Genomic DNA, 13,828 nt, shown 5'->3' on the forward strand with positions numbered 1-13,828 from the left:
CCTCAGTAGCAGTATACTGACAAAGCAAGTCATTCCAGGTGTCAGCGGTGCTGGTGCCTTTCTGCACAGATTAGCTCTGGAAGCCTGATGTTGTCGTAGCTAAGGGCAATTAATGAGCTTGAATCAGACTGCAAGTTGTTCGCCTGCAGATATGGATGTGAGTGTTGGCCTGTGACACATCTATGCATTTTCAGGGAAACAGCAACTAAAATAGTCTCCAACAACAAACTGTGTATGAAAAGGGGCTGAGCCAAAGCAACAACACATCAGAGGCACTGTAGGCTGGATCTGAATCCTGCAACTAGCAGAGAGAAAATAAATCCATTACCTGCAATTGTAGGGCGCTGTCAAAAACCGTACCAGAAGACAAGTTATACATTGCACTGGCCTGTTACTAGATACAGAGCTTGGCTCGATTGTAAGAGGTTAGCTGTTACTATAATTCTACAAATTAGTTTCCACTTTTCTCCCTCTCAGATAGCATAGCAAAGCCTACTACAAAAGCAAGACATGTTTGAAACAAAAGGGTGACATCATGAACAACGTGAAAATGAGTACTCTAACAGCCCATTCCTGAGGTTGGGGGCTGAAAGTGTAGTGGAGGCTGTGTGACCCCACTGCCAGCGTAAGTGGCCTCTTATCACGGAATAAGAGGCACTTACACTGATGGCAGGGGCAATTCCGTCGGTGCCTGGGTGCCGCAGAGCTGCATGGTGCTCCTCCGATGCCGCAGCCTCTCCGGGACCTAAATCCCAGAAGAGAAATGCAGTGCCAGCATGGGGGGGGGGGGGTTCCCAAGGTGGAGCTGACTGTAGTTAGCTTCCTAAGCCCCTCCATCCCGGGAACGCCCCCTCCAACAACAGCGTTGCTGGGCCAGGTTTTTCTTGGCACAGCATCGCTGTTTTCAATGGGGCGTTCCCCCCCATGTTTGATGGGGAGGAGCTGTGGCTCAGTGGTAGAGCATCTGCTTGGCATGCAGAAGGTCCCAGGTTCAATCCCCAGCATCTCCAGTTAAAGGGACTAGGCAAGTAGGTGATGTGAAAGACCTCTGCCTGAGACCCTGGAGAGCCGCTGGGCCCTGCTTATATGCCCCCCTGGCCGCCCACGGCCACTCCCCCTCGATCTGTGATAGAGGGGGAAACAACCCCAGGTCACCAATGGCGCGTGCCGGCTTAGGGCCAATGGCGCGTGCCAGTTTGGCCAATGGCCCATGCAGGACTTAGGATCCTTCGTTCAGGACTCAAGTTCCTAAGTTCCCCCTGCATATTGCCTAACTATATACATACATAACACCCTGTATAAGTATGTAATAGGTCTCTCAAGCCCCAGAAATAGGCTGAGTTTCAACCAGGAGAGTACATACTTTAGATGCATAGTCTCTGCCCAAGGTCATGAAGATCCACTGCCCATCAGAACAGCCGATACAGAAAGTCTGTACATACTGCACCACATTTAATTTAGCACTAAATTGGTGCTAAGTACTGTACAGAAACCCCCAGACCCCAATAGTATGGATTCAAAATTGACAACAGATGGACAAGATGGGAGAGGTGAGGGATTAAAAATAAGGGAAGTCCTAGCGGTGAAAGAGCAGGCAAGATGAAGCTGAACACCAAGCAGCAATGGGTTGCAAGTACCTCAACAGAAAACCACCTGTTTTCTGTTATTATATCATCTTGTCATTCCGGAGTGCTCCAGATGTCTAATATCACTGGCAAAACTGCTAGAAGCTCAAATACCCAGGGTCTGAAAGCACCCATTTTTTTCATCGTTTTGTGGTACTGCAGGAAATTCCAGCAATCAGAGCTTCTCTCTCACCTTCTTAACCACACCCTTGTTTTCACATGCCCTCTGCCCCTGTCCAGGCATCCTGAATATCTCCCTGCTCCATTACTCCAGGGAGCAGGTCAGGAATCACACCCTAAAGAATCCTGTAAATTCCTCCATGTGGAGAAAATAAGCTTTTCCTTTTCAAAAGGCAAACCATTAAAAAACAAATATACATTCACTTCATGCTCTCTCACATGCAACTACTAGGAATCTGGGGTGGGGGGAATAACCATGTAAGTAGTATGCTGGAAATGTTACTGAAATAGTTGACATGATAGAGTACTAGGTCTTTGATTGTTTTAGAAGTGTTCAAAAGTATAGCCTCTGGACACCAAAGATGTATATGTAACTCCAACTGGATTTTGCAAATGAAAGCTTCAACAGAAGAGGTAATGGCTTCCCCTTCTGAGCAATATAATCCCTTACAGTTGCAAGTGTGGAGTAACAGGGGTGTATTAATGCAAACCTGCTGGCTAAAAACTATCCCCTAGCACACAGTCACTGCGTCAAGAAAATACTCTTAAATTTCTGTGGGAAGTCAAATGAGACACATTCCCAGGGGCCGGGGGGGTTGATCGTTTGACTGCAGATAAAACTAGCGGCACAAAATATGAGGTGAACATTCAAAGAGTTTTAATCTGGATTCGGCCTGTCTCATTTGCTTCATCGGCTAAGCAACATAAAAGAATGTAATGTGTAGGTGCATAATATGTGGTGCCCAAATGACTGAAGAGCACACAAAGTGGATTTTATTTTAGAATTGCAATTTTATTACCAAGGACATCAAAAAGCTGTAGGAACATGAGAAAGATTATACACATTCAAAGCAAAAGATAAAATAAGGTTAATATAGGATGAGGAACAGGTGACACAATGACCACTATTCAGAATCCAGAACTCATTTGGCCATCAAGCTGAACTGAGAAGACAAACATTGCCCACTTTTTTTTTACAACCAGTCATTGAAACTCATGCCTTTTATGACAACTAGCAAAATGTGCTTAAATCTTCAAGCATACTAGCTATAGCTAGGCTGCCATCAACCTATATATGGTCTTCAGTGCAAGCGCAGCCCATTAAAACGTCAGTAGCGCAAGTACCGTATTTCCCCCACACACAGAGAGAGAAAAGCTCTCCCCTCTTCCACTGATATGTACTTTTGTGAAACTATGCTTTGAAAAAGGCTAGTGCCATGATAGTAGTGAGAGCGTAAGCACAGTTTCTCCTGTTTCACCACTGAATACAAGCAGAACTCTGCCTGCATCGGACCCAGAGTCCATCTAGGACACCCTTTTAAAATTAATGAGCGAAACTGTGTCAGAGCAAGAGACCAACAAAGAGCCATTATAAGGAATATAATTTGCACAACTGAAACTTAACATTACTGATACTTGATGTGTTGATTAATAATCCATAAAGCTTCCACAGCCTAAATGCTGACTGCTGATCTTATTAGGAAGTGGCATGCATGAAGTCTGTTTACCTGTGTCATTTTCCTTTCTGTAGAGCATCTCAAAGGCCCAAAATACATATTATGTTGGACGCCTATTGAGAAATGGGTGTCTGACCCAACTTGTAGTCAAATGTTAGTGTAGGGACTAACCCTTAAACATGTCTTCATTGCCACACTTGGTTCCAAATGCTGTGAGAGGAAAGGACTTCATGCTTCCCTCCCACGCCATTTTTGCCAGCAGAAATGGCCTTGGGGGCGGGCTGTTTGCCCCTTCATCTAGCTCCACATGTCTATTCTCTGTAGGGGGAATGACTTTCCCACCACCCCAGATCCAGTACGGGAACTATGGGACAGTGAGTATATCCAAAGCAAGGAAAGACTGACATTTAGGATGCTGGGAGAGGCATAGCTGGAGATTGAAGAAACACAAAGACTGGACAGAGTAGGATTGCCAACCTCCAGATACTAGCTGGAGATCTCCAACTGATAGAGATCAGTTCACCTGGAGAAAATGGCCGCTTTGGCAATTGGACTCTATGGCATTGCAGTCCCTCCCCAAACCCCACCCTCCATGGGCTCTGCCCCACAAAACCTCCTGCTGGTGATGAAGAGGGACCTAGCAACCCTAGGACTGAGGGATAGGAGGGAGGAGGACAGCCAAGGCCGGACGGGTGGCCAAGACAGAAGGAACACAGCTGAACACCATTAAATCAGCTGGGAGAGAGCCAGGGAGAGCTTTGGGGAAAGGAGTAACAAGACATCTCCCACTTGACCTCTTGTGGTCAGAGCAATTAACACAGCATAGATGGGGTTCTTTTTTAAGGAGAGATCGACTTATGGCCTAGATCGCATTCCTACTCTTTGTTGTCTTACTTCTGTTTCATTGTCCTGCATTCCAAGTCCCTAAACTCTCCACACAGCAGGGCTATACTCAAGCTGGGCCTTTGTTGTAATATACATATCTTTTTAATGGTGCTTCTGAACAAACTGAAATGTTGCCTTCTTCCTTCCTGAGCAATTTAAAACGTTCGTCATAGCTCACAACATAGTGATTCATAACACAATAAGGAACAGTGGCCATGTTGTTCGCTATAGGGAAATGCTGCTTCAGCCAGAGGAGAAAAAATGCAATGCGCTTCAGCCAGATGAGAAAAAATGCCCTCAGAGAGCATACCCTGACGTAGAATTAGTATGATAAAGGAAACAAAAGTGCTCATCTGTATGCATAGAAAGGGGCTGCGGAGTATGAGTCAGAGCAACCCAGGGGCTGACTAAACAAGTCCAGGAACAACTTTAAGACAGGCTTCAAAATCTGGAATTATCTAAGTGCTTGAAACCTGGCAGAGGGAACCCATGCACAGCCTTGGTGAGTGCCAGGAAAGCATGAACCTGTGTTCTTTGAATGTGGCCCAGTCTTGATGGGAAAGTGCTGTACCAAGCTAATGGCATGACCCCAAAGGAGAAGCAAAGTGAGACGCTGCGCAATCTGAAGGAGAAACTGAATCATGCCCCTATGAACACTGCCAGGATGAACACTGTTACATCAAGCAGCAAGGAAAACCAAATCGACAGGAACCTTTTTAGCACAGAGTTCCAGGTTTTGAGATCATGAGTGAGGCAGAAGCAACGTTAATCATGTAATGCTCTTCCTTCTCAAGACCACACTGCCCTTGTTCCACTATGAACTTTCCTGCAATGGAGGACCTGCAAAGCCACAGGTTGGAGAGGGAAGGGGGGGTTGTCTCTTACACACTGCCCAAATAGAAATAAGCCATCCTCCATAGCCTAATACAGATCCTCCCTAAATAGGCACCTTTCCAATCCCCTCCCAGACCTCTCTCCTCCCCTCCACCCAAACAAGAAGCTCTCTCAGCTGCAGTTGCCTCCTGGTAGGGTTGCCAACCTCCAGGTGGTGGCTGGAGATCTCCCGCTATTACAATTGATCTCCAGGCGATAGAAATCAGTTCCCCTGGAGAAAATGGCCACTTTGGGAATTGGACTCTATGGCATTTCAGTCCCTCCTCTCTCCATACCCTGCCCTCCTCAGGATCCACCCCCAAAATCTCCAGGTATTTCCCAACCCAGAGCTGGCCACCCTACCTCCTAGGTTGCTCCCTCCCCTGGGTGAGGTTTGATGATGTAACTGGCTCCCATCCTGCCTGTTTTGGCGTGTCCTTACTGGGCTGATGCAGCAGCCAGTGCGTATGACATGAGTTGCACCTTCATGTCCACGATGGATCCTGTTGCCAGACAATCCAGACCACTATTTGCCATGCTGATATTTTATATGCTAGTATTTATTTGTAGCTTAATATTTAATTGTAGCTATGTTATCCAGAAACCTCAGTGTATGGTAGAGTATTTTTATGCTCATCTTTACATGAGTACACTCACAGAACCAGTGCCTGACTAAAGACCAAGCCTACACACTGGTTTACTAAAAATCAAATCAATAGCACCTGTTCCAGCTAGCCTTTACGGTTTGTGATAAGGTGCTGGCTTGGGCCAAGGAGAAACTCCATATGTAGGGTGGTGCTTGAGGTCTTTCTTCCAAATATAGCTCTCAATGGCAGTTGACAAGCTGATTCAGAACTCAGAGGGGTATTGGGAAGGACCAAACATATAAAGGTGCACAAAGTACCAAAGGTCAAAGAGAAACATCTAATGTGGGAATAAGATGATAACTATGACCCTTCACAGACCAAACTCGACAAAAATCCAGTGCAGCAGAGTGCAATGGGTGGCATATACACCGGATCAACTCAGACAAATAGTAATGTTTGAATTGCCAACTAAAGTTCTTAACACCTTGTCCCACAAATGGCCAGCATCTAACTCTCCCTGTGTAGGAGCCCCGTGGTGCAGAGTGGTGAGCTGCAGTACTGCAGTCCAAGCTCTGCTCACAACCTGAGTTCGATCCCGATGGAAGTCAGTTTCAGGTAGCCAGCTCAAGGTTGACTCAGCGTTCCATTCTTCCGAGGTTGGTAAAATAAGTACCTAGCTTGCTGGGGGTAAAGAGAAGATGACTGGGGAAAGCACTGGCAAACCACCCTGTAAACATAGTCTGCCTAGTAAACATCGGGATGTGATGTCACCCCATAGGTCAGGAATGACCCAGTGCTTGCACAGGGGACCTTTACCTTTTTTAACTCTCCCTGCAGAGCTCTGTTCCATGCCTAAGGATGCTATAAAGACCTGCTACTTGGGACTGGGAAAGAAGACATTGTCACCACCTTGGCCAGCAGATTGCTACCTTTTCTCATTCTTCTCATTCGGTATACTTAGGTGGTACAGTATTTTGCCCACGAGATCAATTGCTACCCTGCACATTATTTTGTAATGGATGAAACAAGCTTTTGAGCTGTGATGGATGTATTTGAGCTGTGACTGCATATCAGTTGGAGTTTTGTAATGATAGTGGCATGATGTATTTGGACTTTGAATCATTATAGTTTTAAAATTATGACTTTAAATTTTTAAGCCACATTGAATTCTTTGTTCCAGGAGAAAAATGGCATATAAATATTCTAAATAAATACATAATTTTAGCCATTACAGTTTTAGCACTCCAACTGTGCATTAAAGAAGACTGAGCTACTTCCTATTTTGTGTGAATAGGGCAACATGCTTATTTCCCAGTATAAGTGATTGGATACCCAGATTTTGAGGGTATGAGTTTTAACATACCAAAGCAGGAAAAATATGCATGTTGCCTTATTTACACAAAATGGCAGCCGTGCCTATGGGGTGGATCCTGAGTGGGTAGAGTGATCTTATCTTATTTTGAATGTCAAAATTGTAACAATTGAAGAGAGTGTTGGTGTCATGTTGCATTCTTATAACATCCCTATAAATAAGCCTGTGTTAATGTGAAGTCTTGTGGATTACCATAAAGTCTGATACTTGACTAAAGAATATCCTGTGAATATGTATTGGTGAAATGCAAATTTCCTCTCCCCCAAAGGAAACTAAAGTCAAAACCCTTAACAGAAGTGGGAAATGCTAGCAAGGTTAGATGTGTCAGCAGCTTTACCAATCCATACCTTAGGCGCATGCACATGACATGACCCATTTTTAGGGAATCCACTTGGAAGCAGTTCTGCTTTTCCTTGACAGCAGAGTCTTCATCTTTCAATTTTTGTTTTCATCAAACTCCCAAAGAGAGACAAGGTATATTTCTCAGAAATTCAATCCCTCCCCCACTGCTTATGCTTTACCTGAAGTCAAGTTCCTGCTGTCTATTCTCTACCTGAAGGCAACTATGACTACATTAACCAATCTCCATTCAAAAGCAGTTAATGTACTAAACATGATAAAAATAGTAGGAAGACACATTGGTCTACAGGTAAAATGCAAATACAGTGGAGTAATACTTGATGTGGCCATGACCCTTCAGCCTCCATTTTGTTGGCATTAGTCTCTTATCACTTGGCCTGTTACTAGCCCGCCTGGTCCGTCAAGCTCAGAACGTTCTGAGCAGCCTTAGACTGGGAGTTGGTCTGGAGAGTACTTGCAGAACAAAACAGGTAAAAAGACAGAAAAAAAATGCATGAATGGTTTTTAGCTATGAAGGCGTCAGCGTGGTGTAGTGGTTAAGAGTGGTGATTTGGAGCGGTGGATTCTGATCTGGAGAGCCAGATTTGATTCCCCACTCCTCCACATGAGCAGTGGAGGCTAATCTGGTGAACTGGATTTGTTTCCCCACTCCTACACACGAAGCCAGCTGGGTGACCTTGGACAAGTTACAGCTCTGTTAGAGCTGTCTCAGTCCCACCTACCTCACAAGGTTGTCTGTTGTGGGGAGGGGAGGGGAAGGTGATTGTAAGCCAGTTTGAGTCTCCCTTAAGTGGTAGAGAAAGTCGGCATATAAAGCCCTCCTCCTCCTCCTCCTTCTCCTCCTTCTTCTCCTACTACTACTACCCAAGTGTAGGTGAGTGAAACAGAGATGAATGGAAAAACTCAAAGAAAATGGCCCCATCAGGCATGGCCTGCTCTGCAACTATTCTATATGTTTAGATCTGATCATGGTCCATACAAGCACAATGCTGTTGTCTTTCCTACAAATTTCTGGTGATCTTAGCCTGTATCTTAATGAATTTTACTCCTGAATCCGACACTACTCCTGTTTCTAGCTTACTTCCTTCTTGCCATCAAAGCCCCTTCTGGTCTTACCTCCTCCTCATGCTGTGGCTCCTCCCTTTGTACCAATCAAACGCTTGCTTCTAATTTCACCTGATCTTTCCCGGCCTCTCTAGACGACCAGGAAAACCAAACCTTTGTTTCTTTTATTTTGTGCCTCCGATAATCAAGAACACAATCCATATATTTTTATTAGGATCAAACAATGACGCATAATAATATGCAAGCTTTCAATTTCTCCACTGTTAAGAAGGTCCGTGGTCCACAAACACTGAAGACTAGCGAGCGTTTCTTGCTGGCATTGGTAATGTCGTTCGCGTCCAAGAAGAAGTCGAGGCAGGCGGTGTAGCTCTCTCAGTCGCCGGGGTGAGCCAGATCGAACGCCTCCACTGAGCCCTTGGTGGCCATTGTGCGGCGTGTTGCGTCTCCCTTGTGCGTCGCAGTGATTCAGCAAGGCAAGCCAGACTGCCTACCGGCCACAAGTGATTTCAGTAGGATCAGCTGGACTGCCTCCCAGCCTTCGTCGCCACTGTTCAGTCCGCGTGGGGGAACACACGAGATCGGAGATAGAGTTCCAACAGCAACCGCTTATTGTGAGAACAAGAACTGAACTGAACTACAGTGACCGGACCCCTGCTAATATGCCCGCTTGGCCGCCTGCGGCCACTCTCCCCCCCAAGTCCATGATGGGGGGGGGGGACCCCAGTAGTCAAGGGAGCATACAGTTCAGGAGCCCTGGGGAACTCCAAGCTCCACAGGGTGCTTGTTTTCCCCTGATGCAATTGCAAGGAACTTGTTTCCCTTGATTCAATTACACATACAGACATGCATACATAACATCCACCATTTCCCCTCAGGCTGTATGTTCCAAACAAAAAGGAAGGGAGGGTAAGGAGAATACCTCAGGCATGATGTTAAGTCCTGTACATAGAATTCACTTGGTAGTCATTGTATTAACTCCAGAGAAAAATTTGAGGTGCTGCATGAAATACGGTCAAATGAGGCCAAACTGGGTAGCTTTACTCATACTCTATTCTCGTATGTACAGTCTTTTGCGAGTCACTATATAACCAAGAGCCACTATTATCATTCCAACTCTTGTTTAGCTTGTATTTTGACTATGGACCTGACTTGATCATCATATTCAGGTTTCCTTCACATGCTTTTCTCTTTAGATTATTGCCTGAAGCACTGCCCAGATTCCTGGGAGGGGAGCAACCAAAAATATTTAGGGGGTTAAATCTGGTCAGCCTGGGACTTTTCAGTGTAGAAAAGACAATTTAAGGGGAGACATGATAGAGGTTTATAAAATTATGCATGGGGGGTGGGGAGAAGAAAGTGGATAGAGGGATTTTTTCTCCCTATCCCATAATAATAGCAGAACTCCAGGCACCCAATGAAATTGTTGGAAAAGTAGGTCCAGGACAGACAAAAGGAAATGCTTCTTTACTCAAAAATTATTAGCTTGTGGAATTCACTGCCAGTGGAGGTAGTGATGGCCACAAGCATAGATAGCTTTAAAAGTGGATTAGACAGATTCCTGGATGAGAGGTCCATCAATGGCTACTAGCCATAAAGAGTAGGTAGGGTTGCCAGGTCCCTCTGCTCAACCGGCGGGAGATTTTGGGGGCAGAGCCTGAAGAGGGCAGGGTTTGGGGAGGGGAGGGACTTCAATGCCATAGAGATCAATTGCCAAAGTGGCCATTTTTCTCCAGGTGATCTGATCTTTATCGGCTGGAGATCAGTTGAATTAGCAGGAGAGCTCCTGCTACTACCTGGCAGTTGGCAACCCTAAGAGTAGGGGAAACCTCCACATTCAGTCTTTAAATCTCTGAATACCAATGATGGGAGGAAGAAGTAGGGGAGGGCCTTGGCCTCTAGGCCTTTTTGTTACCCTCTCGGTGAAGCAGTATTCTGGACTAGAGGGACCGCTGGACTGATCCAGCAGGTTTGCTTATGTCTTCTGCTTGGCTTCATTGCCAGGTGATCCCTCCAGAAACTCTGTTCCTCTGGGTTTGTGTAGGTCCAAGGCCAACAGTAGCAAAAGGTACTATCACATTACTGTCCTAGCAAATGTACATTTTATACTGAGTGAGAAAACCAATGGAAACAGTGCGAATAAAGATCCAGGCCTGTCAGTACAGGTTTTGTGGTGGGGGGGAATAGTCCTAAGAGACAGCTGTCTGGATTTCTTGAGGGAGGTAATAAATCCTAGGAATTTAAAGCATTTTTCAAATGCTAAACAGAAAGTTTTGAGACAGGATTCCACACCTGTCTTTAAAGTTCTTGTTTGCCTTCCAATAATTATGGCTATGATCATGACTCAGAGAAGCTCAGTTCTCCATTCCTCGGCTCAGCTTTTCACTGGGAAAGCTTACAGGGAGGTGGGAGGATATTAGACAGCTCCACTTTCCCCACTTACTTATAAAAATGGGTATCCCTTGATCAAATCTGGTGTGACGAGCATGATGTACAAAAGATTTTTAAGGGGCATTAGTGAGATAACACAGAAAGCATTCAAATATACATGAAATTGAACACATGAAGCTGCCTTATACTGCCTTGGTCCATCAAAGTCAGTATTGTCTACTCAGACTGGCAGTGGCTCTCCAGGGTCTTAGGTAGAGGTCTTTCACATCACCTACTTGCCTAGTCCCTTTAACTGGAGATGCCGGGAATTGAGCCTGGGACCTTCAGCATGCCAAGCAGATGCGCTACCATTGAGCCACAGCCGCTCCCCAATGGGAGGTGTTGAGTTGGAGCCTGTTGATCAGTTCCTTTAGTGGAGGTGTTTTCCACCAGTGGAAAGAGCCTTCCCCTGTTCTTGTGTCAGAGAAATGGTCCTTCCGCTACAGGAAAGTGCCTCCATTAGTAAAACAGATGCACAGGATCTAACCTGTTGCTTGTAGCACTTGGGACTCAACATACAGGCCCCTTAAAATGTTAGTGTCTCCAATTTCCCAATATTTATCCAGCCCTGGTAATTACTCCAATGGCACAGCAATTTTATAACATTAGATTTACAAAATATTGTCGAAGGCTTTCACGGTCAGAGTTCATTGGTTCTTGTGGGTTAACCGGGCTGTGTAACCGTAAAGAAAAAAATACCAAGACCACGGTTACACAGCCCGGATAACCCACAAGAACCAATTAGGTTTACAGTTTGCTGGATGAATTTAGCACATGCTGGAATTTGTGGGGACTATCTACATGTCATATGCTGCATAATTCAAGTGGAAGTAACAAGCTGCCAAGTACACAGTGGAAAGTCCTGGTGATGGAAAAAACACTATATTTCTCCTGGCATTCTTTGAATCCTTGCTACGGTTATCAAGGTATTTTTGCCTGTGTCTACTGCTAATCCTTCGGGGAATTAAGTTTATGTAACAGATTTATATTAGCATATGTTTAGAAGATTAACTGAGAAGGAAATATACCAACCTCATACATCAAAATACATGCTCTGGAGACATTCCATATGTAGATCTTATACCCAACTAACTTGGTTCCTTCACAGATTCCCATGTAGAAACTGGATCCCAATTCCATGTAAAAACTGGATTCTCATGACAAATACATAGGGGGTCACTAAGAATCTGGTTTATTTTGTTTTTCAAAAAGCCCTCCCTCCCCCACCACAAAGCATTTCAAATGAAAGCTAGTCAAGATAATTTTATTCAGTGCTGAATATTACTGACCCATCTACATGTCATACTGAAAGTTAATCAATTCTACAAACGTGTAGTATGTTGCAGTAAGTGTATGGCTATATGCTGCTATTAAAATACTCCATCCATCTGTTTTCAGAGTTTTAAAACAAGCTAAAGATTTGTGAAAGTCTTGCAAGTACCCTTTAAAACAGAGCTTCTTTATATATACTTGAAGCAGTAGCTTTCATACATTCTGCCTTCAAGGAATACTTCCCACAGCAAGCACTTTGGCCATAAACCTGCTTGACAGCCACTAAGCATAGGAGCAGGCAGCTGAATCACAACTACTGGGAACATCATTCCCTCCTACTGTAAAGCAGCTGCTCCCATGCCAGCCACTGAAGGTACCAAAAATGTGTCCAAACTCAAGTAAGAGGGGAGATGGATGCATACCTGAGACAAACCCCAGTTGTGCGGAAATATACTGCTGCCCCCCACCCCGGAAAGGGAACGTTTTTTAAAAAAAAATTAGATGACTGAGAATAGGCAAACCACTCATGCTGCATGGAAACAAGGGAACATGAAGACAAAGCACAAGTACAAGTCTTGGTATTAATTACATGGTGCCCCCCCACCCCCAGCAAAAGACAACAAATATCCCCTTCCAACCCTGGCAAGTACCTTCTTGGATGTGGGAGCGAGAAGACCGGGGCTGTGGCTCAGTGGTAGAGCATCTGCTTGACATGCAGAAGGTCCCAGTTCAATCCCCGGCATCTCCAGTTAAAGGGAGAAGTTGACCTGCCTTGCCGAGAGGCAAAGCCAGTTGGGTCTAGGACCCTTCCTTGCATGTTCTAACCTGCCTGTGACATTGTCACTGAACACCTTCCTTTGCTTGCTCTTCTGTGGCTGTTACCCCTCCCACCATATTTCCTATGGGATCAAGAATTTTATGAACAGATTGATGGAGTAGCTATGGGAAGTCCACTCAGTCCAGTAATAGCAAACTTTTACATGGAATATTTTGAAAAGACAGCATTAGAATCAGCACCTTACAAACCTACAGTCTGGTTCAGGTTCGTAGATGATACATTTACCATTTGGAGCCATGGTGAAGAAAAATTAATGGACTTTCTAAACCATCTTAATAATATCCATCCAAACATTCAGTTTACCATGGAAAAGGAAATTGAGGGTAAACTCCCATTTCTTGATACCCTTGTCATCCGTAAATCAAACCTTCAGTTAGGTCACAAGGTCTACCGGAAACCAACTCACACAGATCGCTACTTACACAAAAACTCCAACCACCACCCCCGACAGAAAAGAGGAATAATCAAAACATTAATGGACCGTGCAAGACGGATCTGTGAACCACAGTTTCTCAAGGAAGAAATTAACCATCTAAATCACGCACTGCTAGCAAACGGCTACTCCAAGAATGAAATCAGAAGGGCCATTGAACCAAACAAAAATCAGAAAACTCAAGAAAAACAGTCTCCCATAGGAAAGGTATTCTTGCCATTTATTAAAGGAGTCACTGATAGGATGGAGAAACTTTTGAAAAAACATAACCTACAAACAGTGTTTAAACCCACCAAGAAAATACAACAAATGCTACGATCAGCAAAAGACAAAAGAGACCCCCTCACCTCTGCAGGAGTATATCGTATACCTTGCAGCTGTGGAGAAGTTTACATCGGGACCACAAAACGCAGCATACAAACAAGGATAAAAGAACATGAAAGATACTGCAGAC

The sequence above is a fragment of the Euleptes europaea genome, chromosome 11, assembly GCF_029931775.1.
Source record: "Euleptes europaea isolate rEulEur1 chromosome 11, rEulEur1.hap1, whole genome shotgun sequence".
Classification (NCBI taxonomy): Eukaryota; Metazoa; Chordata; class Lepidosauria; order Squamata; family Sphaerodactylidae; genus Euleptes; species Euleptes europaea.